Genomic DNA, 22,208 nt, shown 5'->3' with positions numbered 1-22,208 from the left:
GCCAGTTGTGAAGCATCTGAATTTTGATCATATGACATCACATGGGGATGCTGCAACAGTCATAAGTGTGAAAACGGTCATAAGTCACTTTTTTTCAGTGCCGCTGTAACATTGAATGGCCACTAAATAAACTATTGTAAGTTGAAGACTGCCTGTAATGATCCCGGAGATACAGAAAATGTTATCAAAATTAAAATATAAACAAAATTCCACTATTTTCCAAATAATACATTATACAGTTTTCAAAGTACTTCATTATATTTTCATCCTTTTTTCCTCCCTTTAAGCTGCATGAGGTAGTGTTAAACTTGAACTTGGACATTTCAATGAGAAACCAGTCCAATAATAACGTTCACTGGATAACTTTGGGAACTTTTTTTCCCCTCAAAGCCTTATTTTATTAAAATTGTAATATATGAATATTAGATTTTATATTTAATATGGTAAGATTGCAAAACAGCATCTGACACTTTAGAATTCTTTATTGGTCAACTGTGATTGGAAACACAAGGAAGTTGTCTTTGGTGCTTATGCTCTCCGTGTATATAAAAAGACATGAAACGATACATTCATCAAGAATCATAAGGTACAACACTTAATTTATTTATTTTATTTATTATTCGTATTTATAGACCGCCCCTTCTCCCGAAAGGGACTCGGGGCGGTGTACAGTCACTAAAATGCATTATAAAATACATACATAAAACAGTTAAATAATTAAATACGTAGGTGGAGGAGGTTGCAAGACTGTATATAGAATAATAAATATAGTACATTAAAAGCTTATTAAAACCCCAAACCCAATTAAAATGAATAAATCCCCGGGAGGTAAAACTAAGAATGTGCCAGGCCAGCTGATTGAAATAGGTGAGTCTTTAACTTTTGCCGGAAGGAACGGAGGTCGGTGGTAGTTCGAATGTCTGGGGGGAGGTCATTCCAGAGGGTTGGGCCCATCACAGAGAAGGATCTACTCCTAGGTGTCGCCCGCTGGCATTGCCTAGCAGACGGCACCAGGAGGAGCCCCTCTCTGTGTGAGCGGATAGGTCGCAGGGACGTGTGTGGTAGGATGCGATCCTGCAGATACCTAGGTCCTATGCCATGGAGCTCTTTAAAGATGGTAATCAGTACCTTGAAACGCACCCGAAAGGCCACAGGTAGCCAGTGCAGCTCGCGCAGGAGAGGTGTTACGTGGGAGTAACGAGTACTTCCCATAATAACCCGCGCGGCTGCGTTCTGAACTAGCTGCAGACTCCGGATGCGTCCCAAGGGAAGCCCCATGTAGAGAGCATTGCAGTAGTCCAGGCGAGACGTCACCAGCGCATGAGTGACCGTGCGCAGGGCACTCCGGTCCAGTAGGGGGCGCAATTGGTGCACCAGGCGAACCTGGTGGAACGCCCCCCTTGCCACGGCTGCCACATGGTCCTCCATTGACAGCCGGGCATCGAGGAGGACGCCCAAATTGCGTGCCCGCTCCACAGGGGACAGCTGTTCGCCCCCTATGGCCAGCGATGGGGTCAGCTGGCTGAACCAAGGCGCCGGTACCCACAGCCACTCAGTCTTGGAGGGGTTGAGTTTGAGTCTGTTGTCCCCCATCCAGACCCCGACGGCTTCCAAACACCGGGACATCACTTCGACAGCCTCGTTGGGGTGGTTTGGGGTTGAAATATACAGCTGAGTATCATCAGCGTAAAGATGGTACTCAACCCCAAAACCACGGATGATCTCGCCCAGCGGCTTCACATATGCGTTGAACAGGAGAGGCGAGAGGACCGACCCCTGTGGCACCCCACAAGTGAGTGGCCTCAGGGACGACCTCTGCCCCCCTGTCAACACACATTGCTTCCGGTCGGAGAGGTAGGAGCCGAACCACCGCAAAACAGTGCCTCCGACTCCCATCCCCTCCAACCGGCGCAATAGGATACCATGGTCGATGGTATCAAAAGCCGCCGAGAGGTCTAATAGGACCAGGATAGAGGAACAACCCCTATCTCTGGCCCTCCAGAGATCATCAACCAACGCGACCAAGGCTGTCTCAGTGCTGTGCCCGGGTCGGAAGCCGGACTGGCGTGGGTCTAGATAGTCGGATTCGTCTAGGTGTCGTGGAAATTGCTGCGCCACCACATTCTCAACAACCTTCACCAAGAAGGGGAGGTTGGAGACTGGACGATAATTAGCTAGCTCCATTGGGTCGAGCGAAGGTCTCTTGAGCAAGGGTCTCACCACCGCCTCTTTCAAGGCGGTAGGTAAGTATCCCTCACCCAATGAGGCGTTCGCCAGGCCCAGGAGCCAGCCTCGTGTCACCTCCCAGGCTGCCAGTACCAGCCAGGAGGGGCACGGGTCCGTTAAACATGTGGTAGGTCGCAGCCGTCCACGCAACCTGTCCAAATCCTCGGGGGCAACAGAGTCAAACTCCTCCCAGAATGGTCTCTCAAGACTCGCTGTTGGCAGCTCGTCTGGTCCACTGACGGAGGCCCACCCGCTCCGGATCTGATCGATTTTGTCCTGAAGATATTCTCCAAACTCCTCTGCTCTACCCTGTAAGGGTGTCTCCCGCGCCCCCTGCGATAAAAGGGAGCGGGTCACCCTAAACAGGGCGGCAGGGCGGTTATCCGCGGACGCAATAAGAGCAGCACAATGTCTACGTTTGGCCGCTCTTATTGCCACAAGGTAAGTCCGCAAATAGGCTCTTACCTGTGTTCGGTCAGATTCGGAGCGTGAGGACCTCCACCTGCTCTCTAGACGTCTCCTGTGGCGCTTCATCACCCTAAGCTCCTCAGTAAACCAAGGAGCCCGGGTGGGTCGATGCCGCAGGAGAGGTCGCAAAGGCGCAACCCGGTCCAAGGCCCCAGTCGTCGCCCTATTCCAGGCAGTCACTAGGTCCTCGGAGCGGGAGCGGGACAAGGCTACAGGAATTGGCCCAAGCTCCGTCTGGAATCTATCAGATTCCATCAGGTGCCTGGGGCGGTACCAGTTTATAGAGTCTGGTTCCGCCTCCTCGCGGTGGGGGATAGCGCCAGGGAAGTCCAGCCGGAGGGATGAGTGGTCTGACCATGACAGGGGCGTGATGACTAAATCCCCTATTCCCAGATCACTCGTCCACTGTTCAGATACAAAAATGAGGTCCAGTGTGTGGCCCCCTTCGTGAGTGGGGCCCTGCACTAATTGGGTCAGGTCCATGGCCGTCATGGAAGCCATGAACTCCCGAGCCACCTCAGAAGCCGCTCCCGTTGACGGCAAGTTGAAGTCCCCCATGACCAAAAGTCTGGGAGTCTCAACTGCCGTCGCTGAGATTAGCTCGAGGAGCTCGGGCAGGGCTGCTGATGCATAGCTAGGAGCCAAGTATACAATCAGCAAGCCCCACTGCCTCCCTGGGCCCCAGTTCACACCAAGGGACTCACACCCGGGTATCTGAGGGACAGTGAACTCCCTCGGCTCTAAACATTCCCGCATAACCACCACCACCCCTCCACCCTTACCCAGGACCCGAGGCTGATGGAATGCACCGAAACCCGGTGGGCACATTTCCACGAGGGGTAAACCACCCTCGTGGCCCAACCAGGTCTCCGTTATCCCTGCAAGGTCTAGCTCCCCCTCTGAGATCAACTCATTAATGAGGGGGGCCTTGTTGGTGACAGACCTTGCGTTGCAAAGCATCAGCCGCAGGCCCTGGCTCTGTAGGACCTGTCCTCCTAGACTGCAGGGGTTGGTACAAGCGACCGGGCGTAACCAACAGCCGCGGTCTCCCAACCGACCTTGGGATCTTATCCTGTCCTCGCATCCCCTCCTCCCCGCGACCGTTGTAATAGGACAACCCTCTGCTTTAGTGACCTTTATATTCCCCCCCTCCACCGCATCCCCGTCCTTCCTGGACTCACCTGTCTGTCCGGCTCTGGCCCTCCTCCCGGTCTGATTAACCCTCCCCCCCCACCCTGGGACCCCCTAAAAAAGATAAAAAACATTTTACTAAAAATCCCCTTAGCTTCCGGTTCCTGCACCTCTCGGGGTCCACGAACCCGTCATCAAGGCAGGCCCTTGAGAGAGCCAAGGGCCATGCCTGCGAGAGAGGGGCCTCCCGCAGGCGGAGCAGGTCTGACCTCGAGTAGATTGTTAAAAACCCAGTGGGGTAAGGGTGCTGGTATTGAAAAGTTGGTAAACGGGGGTTAGAGTCTCAATAGGAAGTAGGAGGCTTCAATGTCCAGTTAGTACTTGGATGAGGGGGGGGGGCGGGAAATGATCGAATATCCCCAAGTGGTGAAAGATGGCAGAGATGACAGAAAGGTGGGAGACAGTCCAAGGTGGTTCCAGATGGGGGGGGGGGGCGTTCTTGGCCCAGTTGTTCTTGGCCTAGGTAACTGTTCAGGCCTATCCATGGCCCTGAAACAGGGCCTCTAGTGGCCTCCGGTGTTCCAGGCCACCCCCAACCGTTGTTTTATACCTTCGCCCTCACTCCTGGTTTCCATCCAGAACGCCCAGGTGGGCACACTCCACCTTGGCCCCCCACCCGGCGCTCCAAAGTTCTCCACGGTTTAGGATAAAGTTCTCCAAAATTCTCCAAGATCGTAATAACCATTCGGCGTCCTCTGCTGGCGCCGGCAAGACCCGGGGGGGGGGGCATGGGAGCAGCCAGGATACGGCAGAATACCAAAGAGGAGTCCCTGGCAGCGGCGCCGCTCTTTCCACTCGTCCCGCTGTCGCAGCCGTCTCCAACTGCCTCTCCCAATTGCCTCCCAGCCTTGTTCTCCTCCCCGGTGCCTCGTTCTTCTCCCCGGTGCCTTTTTTCGCCGCCAGCGCAATCCTCACGCCGCGCTGCGCTGCGCACGCCGCCGCCATTGCTTCCCAGCTGTTTCCCCGGCCGTTTACAGCCTTCCGTTCCTCCTTTTCCTCCAATCTCCCCCGACCACCCTGGCGGGCCAAAACGAGCCCAAAACAAGCCAGGGTGGTCGAGCTGTCCAACTCTCGGCCCTCCGATGACATGAGGGCCGGCAGCAATCCCTTACCCGGTCGAGAGCTCCATGGCGTTCTTAGGAGCTCAGGAGGCGACCGCCATTGCCGGAAGCTCCTCCTCCTCCTCTCTTAGGGTACAAATAGGGTACAAATAAGCAAACAGGAAACAATCAATATCATTATAAACTGTAAGTATACAAGCAACAAAGTTACACTCCTGCAGTCCTAAGTGGGAGGAGATAGGTGATAAGAATGATGAGAAGACTAATAGTAATAGTAATGCAGCCTTAGTGAATGGTTTGACAGTGGTGAGGGAATTATTTGTTTAGCAGGGTGATGGCGTTAGGGACAAAACTGTTCTTGTGTCTAGTTGTCTTGGTGTGCAGTGCTCTATAGTGTCATTTTGAGGGTAGGAGTTGAAACAATTTATGTCCAGGATGTGAGGGGTCTGTAAATATTTTCTCGGCCTCTTCTTGACTCGTGAAGTGTACAGTTCCTTAATGGAAAGCAGGTTGGCAGTAATCGTTTTTTCTGCAGTTCTGATTATCCTTCGAAGTCTGTGTCCGTCTTGTTGGGTTGCAGAACCAAACCAGACAGTTATAGAAGTGCAGATGACAGACTCAATAATTCCTCTGTAGAACTGTATCAGCAGCTCCTTGGGCAGTTTTTGCTTCCTGAGCTGATGCAGAAAGAGCATTCTTTGTTGTGCTTTTTTGATGATGTTTTTGATGTTAGGTGTCCATTTCAAATCTTGAGATATGATAGAACTTAGAAATTTGAAGGTCTCTATTGTTGATACGGTGTTGTCTAGCATTGTAAGAGGTGGTAGTATGGTAGGGTTTCTCCTGAAGTCTACCACCATTTCTATAGTTTTGAGTGTGTTCAGTTCCAGAATGATCCTGTCACACCACGAGGCTAGTTGTTCAACCTCTCATCTGTATGCAGTTTCATCGTTGTCTCGAATGAGATCAATCACTGTTGTATCATCTGCAAACTTCAGTAGTTTAACAGATGGATCGTTTGAGATGCAGTCATTGGTGTATAGAGAGAATAGAAGTGGAGAGAGCACACAGCACTGGGGGGCTCCTGTGCTAATTGCACAAGTATCTGACGTAATTTTGCCCAGCTTCACCTGCTGCTTCCTGTCTGTTAGGAAGCTTGTGATCCACTTACAAGTGAGTTCAGGTATCACTACCTGATTTAGTTTAGTTAGAACGCTGAACTAAAGTCTACAAAGAGGACCCTTGCGTAGGTCTTTGGAGATTCAGCATGTTGTTTGACCCCCAATGGGGTCCCGACCCACATGTTGCCTCAAGCTTTTTTTATACTTCCACTTAATCCAGAGGAAGTACTTGCTTTCCTTACAGAGCAATAGAAGCTGATATGGTTCTTTTGCCAGAAGTACAATTGATAGATCTGATAAGCAATATTGGTTCAGGCCTAAAAAAGTAGAACTTAGAACATATTTCTCTGAACGCTTGATGTGTGTAGATCTTGAAGACCCAAATTGAAGATTATGATATGCACTTAGCAAATGTCAGAAATATCTACCATGTCTACTTGCTCCACTGAGGTATCAAGGTCATAGATGTTCTTGTTTAAAGAAGAAACTGATCCATTTCCAAGCTGGGAGAAAGACACTTTAAATAAAATGGAGGCTGGCTGCAGGAAAGAAGGTCTCTGTTTATTTGGTTTTCCAGAAACTTTACTGACAGAAGCATATTTCTGGGATGGCTGACAAAATGATAGGTGATCTTTTATACATTTGGGGGGCTTTGTGCTTGAGGTGCCTGTTGGTTGTGAAATGTACTTTGACCTGTGCTTGAGTGTGCCCTTTTAATACTAATTATTGCTGCCTGACTCCCATTGTGTCTGGGATGTCATGCCCTGTCCATGGAGATGGGTGGGAATGTAGTTTTTAGGAGTTTTTGTTTTTCTATTTTTTAATCCCATCAGCTCCAGCCTTCTGCGGGAGCTGTGGTTAAAGGTGTTTTGTTTATGAATAGGGTGCCCTGGCTTTCTTAATAGTTAAAAAAATATCCCATCTGTAAAGATTTCAGGCTTCTGCTTGAGGCTTTTTTTCCCTGTAGCAGGAAGACTGGGGCTGCTTTCTACCTTTAAGGACATATTTTTTCCTCTTCTCCATTAGGGGAAATATAATATTCTGTCTTTTAAAAATATTTCTCCAAATATTTCATTCCCTAGTAGGGGGAAGCTTTCCACATTTCCACAAGTTACTTGTGTACATTCCTCTACTACATATCCTATCCTGCAATCTTTAAAGCAGTTTTGCTAGAATCCAAAGAAACTGTAGAGAGCTATTGGGGATCTAGTTCCCAAGGAGAAGGAGAGTAAAGAACAGAATACAATATAAGAGATGCCAATTTTGGCAAGATTTGGATATTACATTGCCTAAAAAGCCATCCAGAGTAGCCACATGGTAAATAATTTTACAAATAATAAATAATAGTAAATAATTCCACGGTAATATTTTCTACCAAAATGTATGCAATTTCAATTGTGTGAGTGAAGAACCTTTACTAGCCAACATTGCATATAGTTTTTTACCAACCACATGATTTGTACACATCTCCTAGATCAGTGGTTCTCAACCTTCCCAATGCCGTGACCCTTTAACACAGTTCCTCATGTTGTGATGACTCCCAACCATAAAATTGGTGTCTCGGTTCCATCGAAAATACGTGTTTTCCGATGGACTTAGGTGACCCTGGTGAAAGGGTCATTTGACCCCCAATGGGGTCCCGACCCACAGATTGAGAACCACTGCTCTAGACTTCTTCTCACTGCTTAAAGCAATTTTTGGATTTGTTTGTTCCATGATTTTTTGGGTTTCAGCAATATGTAACAAATATTGTGATTTGTCAAGCAAGATTTCTGATATATAGTAGGATGTGTTTTTCTTACACAAGGGAAATCGTGATATGTTGCAACGTGTGCATTTTGTACACAGTGAATAAATTTTTCAATGGTCTGGGAGGATAATGAAACTATTTATATAAACAGATACTGATGGAAAGTGAACAAACAAGTAAAGGAAAGAGTGGGATATAGCACTGCTTCGAAATCCAAGATTTTGGAAACGATATTGTATAAAATAGAAACTACATTTGGATGTTCTTACCCTCTTTAAATACTGGTCATTTACAGAGTGTAAAAGGTGAGTCTTTGCTCCAATGAAACAGTCTAAAACTGTAGAGAAAGGGAACAGGAAAAAATCACATTGAAAGCAGAGATAGAACATGTGTGCCCACTCAAAAGAGCATCTAGTTAATTCCATAAAGTTTTCCCTCCCTTCTACTAGTCAGCCTCTTTTGGCGATGAGCTTCTTCATTTCTGTATCAGGAATAACTAGTTCACCAATTGCTTCTTACATAGATATAAAACAACTCTTTTGCATCTCTAAACTGCTTGAAAGGGGGGTTATGGTCTCCAATGTCCAAATATAGAAACTGATATCAGAACATACTGCAGGTATGCTGGGCTAATTCCCTGAATGGAGGTTTTCTATATATAAAGTTTTTTTATTTTTTCATAACATTAGCCACATGTATACTATTACATGACCAATATCGTATTGTATTATTAAATGTTTACATCAATTTGTCTTACCATCAACTCCCCAAAACAATTATTGGCTCTGCTGCTTTCCATACACCGTATTTGTACCTTATCCATCACTTTCTTCTCCCTCTCTCCTCCTTCTCCCTCTCTCCTTTCTTCCCTCTGTTGTCCTTCTCTTCTCTACTTCCCCTTCCTCTCTCCCCTTTCCACTCCTTCTTTTTCTCCTCCTCCTCTTCCCCCCCCCACACCCTCTCTCCTATCCCTCTCTTCTTCCCTTATCTTTCTTCTCTACTTCACACTCTTCATCTCGTTTATTTGGTGTATTTCAGCCTCTGAGTAAGCTCCATTTTATGTTGATGGTATTTATAATTCCTTTTCAATATACATATTTAATTTTAACATATGTCTTCCTCTTTCTTTTTTAAAAGAGAAAAAAAGTATACATATATAGTAATTGTATTTTTTTTTAAAAAAAACCATCCTATTTTTGGGCAAGATATAGACCTGGTTATAATTCCCAGTTATTCTCATCATTATATTTATATAATTATGCATCCTTACAAACCTCAAATTTGTGATTCTGTCCTTGTAATCTCAATAAGTTCCCTATTGTAGGTATATTGCATGTTCCCTCTCCCTTTTTCCATATCTTGGCTTAGGTTACTCTTAATTGTCTTTAAATAACAATTCTTACTGTTCAATGCTCATTACAATTCCCTAAATCTACTATATAGAATAACAAGTGGTACACATCTCACTTTGTTCATCATCTTAGGAGTTCTATATGAATCCATGTTTCACATATTTTAACCCATACTTAATTGTCCATCCATTGTCATGTTCAATCAATTAGCAACTCAGTTTAATTATCATGTATAAAAGTGAATCTCATACCTCTGCTTTACATTATTCCCATAACAGTTTCATATTTGTCCATATTCCATATATTTTAACCTTTATTTAATTATCTTTCCATTATCATATTTAATCAGTTAGCAACTCAGTTTTATTATCACATATGGGAGTAAACCACATATGTCAGCTTTATATTTCCCCATATAACAATTTCTAATTATCTGATTTTTTTCCTAGTAAATCTTTTGTCCCACTGCTCTATTCCTGTCTTCTCCCTTTTCTTTGTTTTGATATGTCCACCCTCTTCAATTTTCCCCAAGCCACTGTTAAACCCAGTAAAATCTTTTGTATTTTCCTTTGATGGGACATAACCTCCCCCCCCCCCACTCTACAGTTTTCCCTAAGTCACTGTCATCCTCAGTAAAATCTTTTGTCTCCTTTTTATTTCCTTTTGTTGGGACACATCCCTGAATGGAGGTTTTCAAATGCAGATGGTTGCCGACTTCTCAGGGATGATTTAAAATATTATTTAATCTAGGAACTATTTATAAGAACTTCCCAGCTCATACATTCTGTTATTCCATATTTCCAAGGTAGTTTCCCATCCTCAAACATCTCCAATGAGCATACCAGGGTATATAGGAAGACCCAGGAATCTGAATTCTTGGGATTCCAGGTATCAAACCAGAATTTTTTTTCAATTTATTTTCACACTGCCTAGTGGTTCATGGAAGCATCTAACCAGTTCATAGAATCAATTGCTCAGGGATCAATTAAACAAATCAACAGAGAATAAACATTTTGTACCAATCACAATCCTAGTTATTTCTTCTTCTTGGCACAATAATGAATCTATAGCAGAGGTGTCAAACTCATGGCACATCAGCTAGATGCTATTGTGGCCCACCAGTGGAGCTAGTAGCAGACTCAGATAGTGAGGAGGTTGGAGAGGAACTTGGACCAGTCCTGGAGTCTGGGGAAGGCTCTGATGGGTGCTCTGCATTGGAGGCAGAGATGGGGCCAGGGCCAACCAACATTTATCAGCTGCCTTCGTAGTTGGAAATAAGTGGGGCAGAAGAATAGCTGGAGCCTGTTCCAGATGCGCATATGCACAGAGCTGTCAGGCGAAGGAACAACTAAGGAACAGGACTCAACTGGGAAGTAAAGGCAGAAGTGGATGCTGAATGGCCCCTCCATAGGGAATAAATAGGAGCAAAAGGGGTTTGCAGAGGACAATTAGTTCGCTTATTATTGTGAAGATTTGCTTATCTGAGTTTATGCGTCATCACAGAGACTTGCCAGGTATTTCATTTTACAGCCTTGCGACTGGAAGCTTGGCAACTATCCAAGGAATGATAAGGTCTGTTTTTGCAATTAAACCTTGAAAGGCTTATTGCAGGGGCTTTTATGGCTGGGAATGGCAGGAATTCACATTAACCAAATAAAAAGTTTTTTTTTTCAGGACAAGGATTCTGTTTTATGATTCTGTTAAGCTTGGATCAGAACAGATGTGTCACGTGCTGGCCCCACCCACCCACCCAGTTTTGCGAAAAACACAACCCACCCCCAAAGCAGTATGTCATTTAAAATGAAGAAGACAGCACGTGTTGTAATTCCAGAGTTCACAATAACTGAGTTACAAGGATGGCACGACTACAACTGAGTATTTCCCTTTATAGTGTCTTGTTAGCATCTTTTAATTGGACACAGCTTCTAAGCTAAGCTTCAGGGCACCTGATGAGTGAGTGTTCCAAGTTGAGGCATTTGGGCAAGCTGGAGGTAAAAAGGTCAAACAAAATAATTCCACTCAGGATGACATTTCCTCCAGGTTTCGTGAAGTAAAATCTGGGGCATGATCAATTAATGATAAGGAAGTAAGTAAGTCACTGAGTGGGAGTACCATTTATCTGAAGACAATTTGGCTAGTTCAGTTAATTGGCTTAGGTAGGTGTAAATGCTATGAGTTCTAACATCAAGGAAGATCACTGTCATCTGTCTCACAACAAATTGACTGTCATCTGTCACTCCTCTGAGAAAAGACTAATTAGCTGTAGACTATTATTACAACAACCTTACTCAAAATGCATATGTTCACACAACTCTCTCAACCTTCAGAAAATAGAACTGACAAACAAACTCTTTTTTTCCCTTCTTCTTGCTATTTAATGTCAATTTCCATCATTGTGTAATGAATAAGGGGTACAATCCAGCCAAAGTATCACATACATTTGAGAAACTCACCCTGTGGATTGATTATTCAGTTCAATGAACTAAGCCACGTTCATCTGGGTGAGATATAAAACAAGCATGGCTGCTATTCAAGCAGTAATTCTAGGAAGGAAGGAAGGAAGGAAGGAAGGAAGGAAGGAAGGAAGGAAGGAAGGAAGGAAGGAAGGAGGAAGGAATTAATTTGATTTTCCTTAAATACTATTCCATAAAAAAGGTATTTCATGAAATTTGATCTTTCCAATTCTAGCAAGTAGGAAAAGAATGATGTGAGCAAGAGGAAAAAGCTTCACACTATAATGATAGTATGCCCTATGATAGTATTAGACATTAGGAGAAACATTGTTTGATTGATGTTTTTATAATTATTTGCTCCTTTCTTAGAATTATAATTTTTGAACTATAAAAATCTGGCTGTGTCAAGATAAAAGCAATGAGATACAGAAGATGAACTCTTTACCGCTATCTAGAGGTCCACAGTTTTTTTTTCCAGCCTAGGTCTGATAGCTACCTATTTTTGAAAGGAAGCATGGATTTTGGATTTTTATGCTCCTCCAAATTTTGTCATGCAGTTTTTTAAGTCAAAGAAATGTGAGCATTCAAGGAAATTACTTATAAAATTGTGTGCCTTGGAGGAAATTACAGACAAAAAGGCTTAGAGCAAACTCCTTGCAAACAAATGAGTATATTAGGAGAAAACATGTATGCAAATTTTCGATGTGAAGTTATTTTTAAAATTCTATAAGCTGAAGCAGAAGCAGAACAAAATGAACTTGTGCATAAAACATGTGAACGTTATAGAATATGAAACAGATGGATGTATCCATCTATATCAATGCTATATTATGGAAAAATGGAAAATAAGGAATTCAGGGCTTTCTCATTCATTTCACTTTCTCTCAAGCAAGCGAGCATAGAATTGCAATCCCAATGATCTGCTGAACACTGTCATTAAAAAGTAACCATTGGGAATTAAAAGAATGACCTTTGCCAAAATGTTCCCAAAGTCGTTGCCTTTGAATCTTTGATTCCATGATAAGGACAGGCAACATGGTACTTTGATGTTTTAGAACACAAGTGGGGCACCCAAGGACAAAGGTCACTCAACCTGAAACTCCCTCCATGACTTCACATCAAGAACAGTCTTTCAAACTAACTTTCAGCGCAACCTGGCTCTGGAGAGAAGCCAACATTATTGGTCTCGGGGATCAAAGAGCAATACGGATACTACTGGAGCAACTAGAATCTTCACTAATATGCTCAATGGTTGCATGTTATTGGATAAAATAATCTTACATGTTATGGGTTTTTTTTTCAGTGTTCCTTCTTGAATAGAGTATTTGACTTTATATCTCCTGGCATCCTGTGCAGTTGTACTCAAAACTCTGCCCAGGTTGCTCCTGGTCAATATAGATCTGACAATATGAGGTCTCAGTCCTTGTATTCTTGGAGATACCTACTTTGATGTTATTTCACTTCAAGGTGTTGCCGTTACTCTCCTTGAAATAATGTTTTCTCACATCTCTGTGCTTTCTTCCGGTTGAGTAGAAAATAATTAGTGAATTTGTGAAATTACACCTCTGTTCTTCTAACTGCAGAACTAATTTGCTGAAGTCTGCTAAGATAGGAAGCTCGGAGGTGGAATTCGGGAATATCTCAATGATGTTGCTGTGTTTTTCTAGCTTCTGCTTCAGTTAAAATATATTGACGGGAAATCAGTCGATTGCTGCTTAATGGGGGACTGAGGTGCTTAGATGTAACAGCACAGCAATATTGACTGGGCCCAGTTATAGGGGGCAAGTGACTCTCTTGTTAAAACAACTTTACTGTCAATCGATCTGTTTTCAGGCATAGTAAAAAGTCTTGCTTATGGCTCCTATACATATCTTGAAACTCATAACCTGAAATATCATTTTGATTACTCTTAAATTATATACGTATTAGCCTCTTTCATAATATATAAAGGAAATTCAGAAATATGAAACATGAAGGCAATAAACAGGGATTTTACAAGCATCATAGAATTAGGTTACATTGCTCAATATTTAATTAATTGGCTTCAAGTATTGGAAATGTATTATATTGTTTTAAAAGTTACAGATTATGGTTAATTATCCAACCAATATATAAATAGCAGTACTGGCCAACACAATATAAAATCCTAAAATAAGATTAAAAATTAGAATAAATGCTCTCCAAATTACTAAGCATTTTTTTCTTGATTTTACAGATCATTGAAAGCTAGCAATATTAAGACTTTATGTTTAGAGAAATCCACAATTCAGATATGGTTCAAGCACAAAGATAAAATTATAATCCAAAAATGTTTTTCATTGAGTTAACACCTGTATCAGTTTTACAATGTTATCTTGGATGTTGAGCCTACTCCCATAAGAGACATTCTTCCACAGAATCTGAAATACTTTACAATTCCCGTAACAACTCTATGCAGGCAATCAAATCTGCAGAAAAAAAATCTGTCACTATCTGAAGGATAACTACTTTTAGACTTTGAGATTCCTTTCTAAGAGACATCAAGCTAACTCTCTGCTATACCTCCTCTGGAAGCAAAAAGATTTCTATTTAGCAAACCTGAGAGGAGAGTGAAGGTTCATTTTCTGAGCTTGTGGGTTGGTTTCTGAATGTTTCATTACCAGGCTAGGTAATATCTTACCTGGTAACAAAATGTTTGGAAACTAACCCACAAACCTAGAGAACAAACCTTCACCCTCATCCTACACCCGAGCTACAAATGATTTCCAACTATTGCAAACCTCAGATGGCTAAGTTGAACTGGTTACTTTATCTTGTTTTCAAATTGTACTTTTATTGTGTTTTAACTGTCCCCATAACCTTCGGTGTATCTAATTGAGGCACAATCATGCCTCAGCAATGTCTTTTTTTAAATTGTTCTTATTTGTACAAGTATTGAATATTACTTATCCTAACACAGGTTTTGTTATGGATACAGTCTGATTCACTTTATCAAAAGTTTTTTCAATGCAGTCATCCTTAGAGGATAGAATCAGCTTGTCAACTATTGGCCACTTTAGACTGGTGCAAGTATGTTCCCTCCCTCCAGTCCCTGGACATTGTCTTCTAGGGACATTTTACTCTGGCAGCTTTTCTCTTGTATCTGCCAGGTCTCTGCTCAGAGACCTGGATCAATCAATCAAACTAGCACTGGAAACAAGCAACTGCACAGTGGAATGAAAGCCAACTTAGAAGCACTGTTGGGATCTTAACGTCATGTCTGATTATCGATTGATATTCAGGCATCCTTTGATCATACTTATATAAAACACCTGCATTAGCCTATATGCTGAACATATTTTAAAGGCATTTGGATTGAAAGAAGAATAGTGTGGTCTTAAATATGGAAGAAGAAGCATCAATAATCTATTCTCTGCTGATGATCCTACCTTGATAGCCAAAAAGGCAAATGATATGTAAACTCTAGTAATAAAAGTTAAGGGATAAAGTTTTTAAAAATTGAACAAAAATTAAACATAAAGAAAACCAAACTAATAACAACAGGTAAAACAACTAGCCTTAGAATTCGCTACGTAGATATTTAAGTGATGGATATCTTCTGCCTTTCAACAGTAAAGGAATAAACAGTAAATAAATACCCTGCAGATTAGCACTTGGGTAGAGCAGCCATGACTACCTTGGAACAGGTATTCAAATGTGGTGATGTGTCTATACCTACAAAGATCATTACTGTGCAATTCATGGTATTCCCTGTGACATTTTATGGAAGAGAAAGTTAGACTTGAGTTAGGAGTATTGATGCTTCTGAACTTTGGCATTGAAGAAGACTCCTGAGAATAGTGGACGGGCAAGAAAATAAACAAATGAATCAAACAAGTCAACCCAAAGTTCTCAACCAAGGCACAAATGACCAGGCTCATATTATCCTACTTCATACACATTATCCTACTTCAGTTTCTCTGGGAAAGACTTTAATGCTGGGAAAAGGTAGAAGGAAAGAGAAGAGGATAACCAGCAATAGTGAGGAGGGATTCAGTAAAGTGGTGATGAGTGCATAATTGGAAAACATAAAAGACCAGATTAGGGATAGATTGTTTTGAAAAATATCTGTGTGGTCACAAGGAGCCAAAAATGACCCAGTGAAACATAATTAATCAATGAAAACACAGCTGGTTTAGCCATTAAAATGGCAATAGGTAGTATCTACAAATGAAGTGTCCTTGGTGCTCTCTAAGCTTGGTTGTTTTGTTGCAGGTGTTTCATTACTCAAACTAGGTAACATCATCAGTGCTAGTCCTGATGTTAGCACTGATGGTGTTACTTAGTTTGCGTAATGAAACATTAGCACAAAAACAACCACGTGCATAGCGCACCAGGGACCCTTCATTTCAACCGTAAGCTACAAATATTCTTTATTAGCATCTAGAAAGTAGGAAAATATAGCCTTTTCAAGCAGTTTGTGAGAAGATTCAGCATATTGTTTCCTCCCCCCAACTCAAGTCTGGAAATTCAGAATGTCTCAAATGAAACAGAATTACCAACATGATAATGACAGATGATAAAATGCCACTAATTGATGGACTTTCCTATTATATAATAGTTTCATTTCATTTCTTCTTACCCAGCTCAGAGTAATCTGACCTGTGTTGGAACAGAGCAAAATAATATGCTTCAAATTTTTCAGAAAGGACTTCTATGTTGCATCAATGTAGCATTATTTTCAAAGTAAGTTCCCTTCAGGTACTTCCAGAAATCAATACAGATGTAGGCCAGCTGCTTTCTGGGCAACTAGTTGAATAGGGAAGAAGCATGGCCATAGGCAAACCAGAACAAAGTTCATTTATGCTTGAGGACCTCTGAACGTGTTCAGCATGTAAAGTTATGAATAGCAATTTAGATCTGTATACTAAGCAGAAAGGAATGCTTAAAATGGTGCTTAGAAGTTTGTGAACTTTTTCAAACAATTTAATATTTCTGCATAAATATGATCTAAAGTGAGATCTGTTCTCCATAAAAATCCTAAAATTGTGTATAGAACTAGCTGTACCTGGCCACACGTTGCTGTGGCCCAATCTGGTTAAATGGAAAAGAAAGAAAAGAGAAAGCGCAAGTCCCCCAGCAGAGCAGCCCCACACAGAAGTGAGCCACGGTGGGCCCTGCAAAGGCTCCGGCCTGGCCGAGCTGAGGAAGAGAGGAGGAGGAGGCGGCCACTGCCCCCGACCTGGCTTTCCTCAGTGGTGGCGGTGAGAGGAGGTGGCCGGCATTCCCTGAGAAGCAGGAGGAGGAAGAGGAAGGAGCCACCCCTGGTGACGCAGACACGAGGCAGCCCCCATTGGCCACGGCCCCATCCAGAGACACCATCGCCTCTGCAGTCATCGCCTCACGGGGCACCCAGCAGCTGCCCCTGCCCCTGCCTGCGCCTCAGGCTGACACTGGTGTTGCCATGTCAGAGCCGCCTTGGCGAGGACGTAGCTGGCTCCCTGTGAGGGAGGTGAAGAGTGCGCGCTGCCGGCCGGGCTAAGGAGACGCTCTGCCTCCACCTCCTCTGGAGCTCCACTGGGCTGGGCGGGGGGAGCCCGGCTTAAGGTTGGGAGGAGGCGGCTGAGGGATGGGGCAGGCGCCACCCTGCCGCAGACAGCAAAGGCCTGGCGGGAGGGGAGGAGAGGGGAGGGGAGGCCAAAAGGCTTCGGCTACCCTTGGTGGAAATAGCGAAGCTCGTCGGAGGGGGGACAGAAAGGGGAAAGGGTGCAGGTGCAGCTGCAGCCCAGCCACACATATAAAGGGACCGTTGGGGCGAAGCTGGAGAGAGGCCGAACTGTTCCGAATATACTATACTCAAGAAATAATAATAATAATAATAATAATTTTTATTTGATTAGCCGGAACCCTCTCCCGAAGGACTCGGGGCGGCGTACAATCAAAACAAATAAAAATACACATAAGACAAACATATATACAAAAAGAACAGAGACATATACATATGTGCATGGAGGAGAGTTGACTTATAAGTGAAAGACAATTAAAAACACAATTTAAAATCCCCTTAAATAAAATTACTAAATCAAAAAACCCATCAGGAGCGATACGAAGTTATGGTTGAGCCAGGCCAGCTATTTGGAAAAGGTGGGTCTTGAGCTTGACACGGAAGGAGCGGAGGTCAGTAGTGGTCCTAATATCCGGGGGGAGGTCATTCCACAGGGCTGGGCCCGCCACAGAGAAGGCTCTGCTCCTAGGCGCCGCCCCATGGCACTGTCTGGTGGACGGCACCTGGAGAAGTCCCTCTCTGTGCGAGCGGATGGGTCGTAGGGATGTATGGGGCAGAATACGATCCCGCAGGTAACTAGGTCTTGAGCCATGGAGCGCTTTAAAGATCGTAATCAAGACCTTGAAACACACTCGATAGACCACAGGAAGCCAGTGCAGCTCGCGCAGGAGAGGTGTCACATGGGAGTACTTGGTACTCCCCATAATAACCCGCGCGGCCACATTCTGGACCAACTGCAGTCTCCGAGTGCATTTCAAGGGAAGCCCCATGTAGAGAGCGTTACAGTAGTCCAGGCGAGACGTCACCAGCGCATGGGTGACTGTGCGTAGGGCGTCCCGGTCCAATAGGGGGCGCAATTGGCGCACCAGGCGAACCTGGTGGAACGCCCCCCTGGCCACGGCTGTCACATGTTCATCCATGGACAGCCTGGCATCTAGGAGGACGCCCAAATTGCGCGCCCGCTCCACGGGGGCGAGTTGAATGCCCCCAATGGCCAGAGATGGAATTATCTGGTTGAACCGGGGAGCCGGAACCCACAGCCACTCCGTCTTGGAAGGGTTGAGCCTGAGTCGGTTGTCATCCATCCAGATCCGTACGGCTTCCACACACCGGGACATCACTTCGACGGCCTCGTTGGGGTGGTTCGGGGTGGAAATGTACAGCTGAGTATCATTAGCGTACAGATGATATCCCACCCCGAAACCACGGATGATCTCACCCAGCGGCTTCATGTATGTGTTGAACAGGAGTGGCGAGAGGACCGACCCCTGTGGCACCCCACAAGTAAGGGGGCATAGGGTCGACCTCTGCTCCCCTGCCAACACACGTTGCGTCCGGCCAGAGAGGTAGGAGCCGAACCACCGCAAAACAGTGCCCCGGACCCCCAACCCCTCCAGTCGGCGCAACAGGATACCATGGTCGATGGTATCAAAACCATGAACGCTATGGTATAGCGTGTATTGCTTTTACATCCAGCAGATGACGCTGGTTTTCAAAAAAAGCATGTTTTTACAAAAAAGCATGTTTTTACCTGTCACAGGTGTGACATCTATATAATATACATATATAAAAACATGTGCGTAGTCAAATGCAATGTTGTGTCAAAATTTCAAAGCAATCAGTGAAGAACTTTTGGAGATTTGAGATTTTGAACAAACAAACATTACATTTTTATTTATATAGATTAAACATACAAGTTTTTTAAAAAAAACATTAGATTTGTCCATTCATTCTTTAAGGAAAATGATCCAAAGCTACAATGGCAACAATAATGGCAATTAAATGTTTTTGATAACTGTTGATCAGTCCTTCATGATGGCTTGGAGGAATTAGAGACAGCAAAGCAGGATCGACCATAATACTTCGATCCCCATAATTTATAGATTGATAAGGTTCTTATGCTGGAATGCAGTGTTTTGCCTTTCATCAAACATAGCACTTTTCTTTCAAGCCATTTTTTTTATTTTGCTCTCATTTGTCCACAAAACATTCTTCCATAATATTCAATATTCACATAGTATCCAATATAGGGAACATTTCTAAATGTGATTAAAAAGTAAGTGCAGCTGGTTTAATTTCCTTATTAAAGGCTCCCGAATGCTGAAAGCAAAGGTGTCGTTTCCTTTGGCTACTGGTGCTCTAACCTGTGGGAGACCATTATTTTCTGGTCTCTTTGGCAGAAGCTGCCCCTGAAGACATTCATGGGCATTCTCCCATTCTGTCTTCCACAAACATTTGAAGGACTGATCCATCTTCGTTCTTCACAATGGCTATCAGCTCTGCTTATTCACAGAAATGCCTTCACTCAACCATGACTCAAACTGGATGTCTAAAATGCCTCTATTTGGTGGCCTTCCTACAACCTACACTGTGGAGAATTCCTAACATCCAGTTTTTAAATGTGTTTGGCAATCAGATATTAGTGTTTGGTGAGATTTTTCCTTTGTCTGCAGCACAAAAGGAAAATAGATTTTAAAGCGGGTTTTAGAACTTCCAGTCAACCTTATGTTTTGGACCAACTTTTTTGTTGAAGAATAAATCCCAGATTAGCTAATTTCTTTAGAGTGAAAAAGTGAAAGGTTTATGGAATAATAATATCTAATCTTCTTGTTGGTCTCTTAATTTGTTTACCTTCTGCTGTACAATACTTTCACTGAAGCAGATGTAGTTTATGAGCGTTTATGACTGTTTAGTACAAAGTTTTACAGTACATCCTGCTCCAGCAAAGATAATAAATGAATTCTCACAAGCTATTTAGGATCCAAAACAAAACTGAGTAGACACAGAATTTCAAGTATAAGTCAGTTTCTTCTTAAAAAATAAAGTGAAGTATAACTTGAATTATTGCAAAAATATTTTGGTGTTGAAGCTAATTACTTTGACCTCAGTTTCTGAAACTACAGAATATAAACTTGTCCAAGAAACCATTGCTTGTGGTTTGTGGCTAATGCTCTGGCATCTCTTTCCTTGTTCCCATTTTCTCATATTACACATACTAGTTTTGTGGCTTAATTCTTAAAGTTTAGAAAGGAAGCATCTGACATCTGCATAATTAAACACTAACATGCAGGGCAGTATATTTGAGGTACACACAGTTCAAGCAGCATGATATAAATATTTTACACATTTTTTTCAGTGCTGCAAAACACAGAGAACCAAGATTTTGAGTAGAATTAGATGGGTGTGTGCTTTTATTTCCACAAGTATCAGTTGGGAGATCTTTGCATGTGATTATTTCCTACTGAGTTCCCAAGATTCTCATTTGAATAGATGCTCACTCATGCTGCAAAAAGAAAAGGGGGCAAACATTGTCCTAAAATAAGCAAATTCTTGTTCAAAATATAAATGCAAATTAGCAATAATGACTGTAATTAAGTAGAATTACAGTAGAATATGTAGTTTCATGTAAATTAAGGGAAGGCCACTAAAAAAGGAAATGGGAAGCTTATTTGATATATTTTTAAAGGGTTAATATTTAAGAGAGAGAGAGAACAAATTCCCCTGTGAACCTCTCCATTATATTGCAGGCCTTAAATAACAATGCATCTTACCATAAAACTGCATGATGTGCAATTCCAAGGAAGGTTCTGTTGTCCTCTCCTGAAAAACTATGGGATATGGAGCTGATAACCATCAGCCACTCTAAATCAAGAACTGTGTTCTGAACACATAGCCACCTTAATTTGTCACATCATGTTTGCATTTCTTTCTATGTTTTTTTAAAGGCTCATGTGCCTTTCAAAGCCCTTGCTCTACTGTTAATACGACCTGGAAGTAATGCAAATCACCATGCTATGTATAGGTCTTATAGACTGATTGTTGCCTATGAACAGGGTTGGGCTTCAAAAATTTAAGCAAGGGGTTCTCTGTCTGGTTGCTGGGTGGGTATGGGTGTGGCCATGGTGGGCATGGCCTAGTCGGCCTCCTGCACCAAAGGAGGGGGAGGTGTCATTCCCTCTCCAGGCTCCAGAGCAGTGGTGGGTTCCAGCAGATATGCCCCGGTACAGATGCACCGGTGCCTTCTGGAAGCAGCAGGCACCCTACCGGAACGGTGCTTTGGAGGGCCCACCCACCTGTCCGCATTCCTTACCTGTATTTGAGCCAACCGGGCCATTTGTGCACGCGCATGCAGCTGAGCAGCTGGAGTGTCGCAGGGTGCTGGGTTTGAACGCTGCGCAGCACGTGTCCATATAGTGGACGCCCAGCCCTGTCACAGTGTATCGGTTGCGATGGGATCTGGAACCCACTACTGCTCCAGAGGCTTTCTTCGACACTTCGGGAGGGTGAAAATGGCCTCCCCAAGCTCTGAAGGCCCTCTGGAGGCTGGAAACAGGCCCCTTTCTGGCCTTCCCGAATTTCCAGTAGGCCCATTTTTGTCCTTCCTGAGCCTCCGTGCGTGCCCTGTACTTACCTGCATCCAAAATGGGCTGCATGTTGACTCCTGGGAGGGGCGGGGTGAAGTGGGGAGGGCCAGCCAGGAGTGGGATTTGGGGGTTCTCTGAACTTTACAGAATCTTAACTAGAGGTTCTCCTGAACCCCCGCGAACCCCCCACAGCCCACCCCTGCCTGTGAAGCTTCTGAAAGCCACAATATATCAGTCCTTTGGGGCACAGGGAATTGATATAGGGGCCCTACGTGGTGTGCTGGATTTAGTATTATGTAATGTCCTAGGAACTCCCTGGCATCATGTTTTAAACTAGTCTCCTCAAATCTGACATTCTCACATATGGCAGGACCATTTATGGATATTTGTAGGGATTGCAGTTTTGCTCTATCTGGAGCAGGCCAGAACTGGAAAAGCTACTTTAATTAATCCGTGCTTTGGAAAGTTCACCTCCTGCT

The 22,208-nt window shown here is 43.6% G+C and overlaps 1 protein-coding gene across 1 annotated transcript in view; it reads left to right on the top strand.

Moving 5' to 3' along the window:
- MDGA1 (MAM domain containing glycosylphosphatidylinositol anchor 1) overlaps positions 1 to 22,208 on the top strand; it is a 341,865-nt gene that overhangs the window by 197,554 nt on the left and 122,103 nt on the right. The gene's annotated exons all lie outside the window — the stretch shown is intronic.

The sequence above is a fragment of the Natrix helvetica genome (assembly GCF_964273705.1).
Source record: "Natrix helvetica genome assembly, chromosome: 2".
Lineage (NCBI taxonomy): Eukaryota > Metazoa > Chordata > Lepidosauria > Squamata > Natricidae > Natrix > Natrix helvetica.
This window is presented reverse-complemented; position numbering and strand designations above follow the sequence as displayed.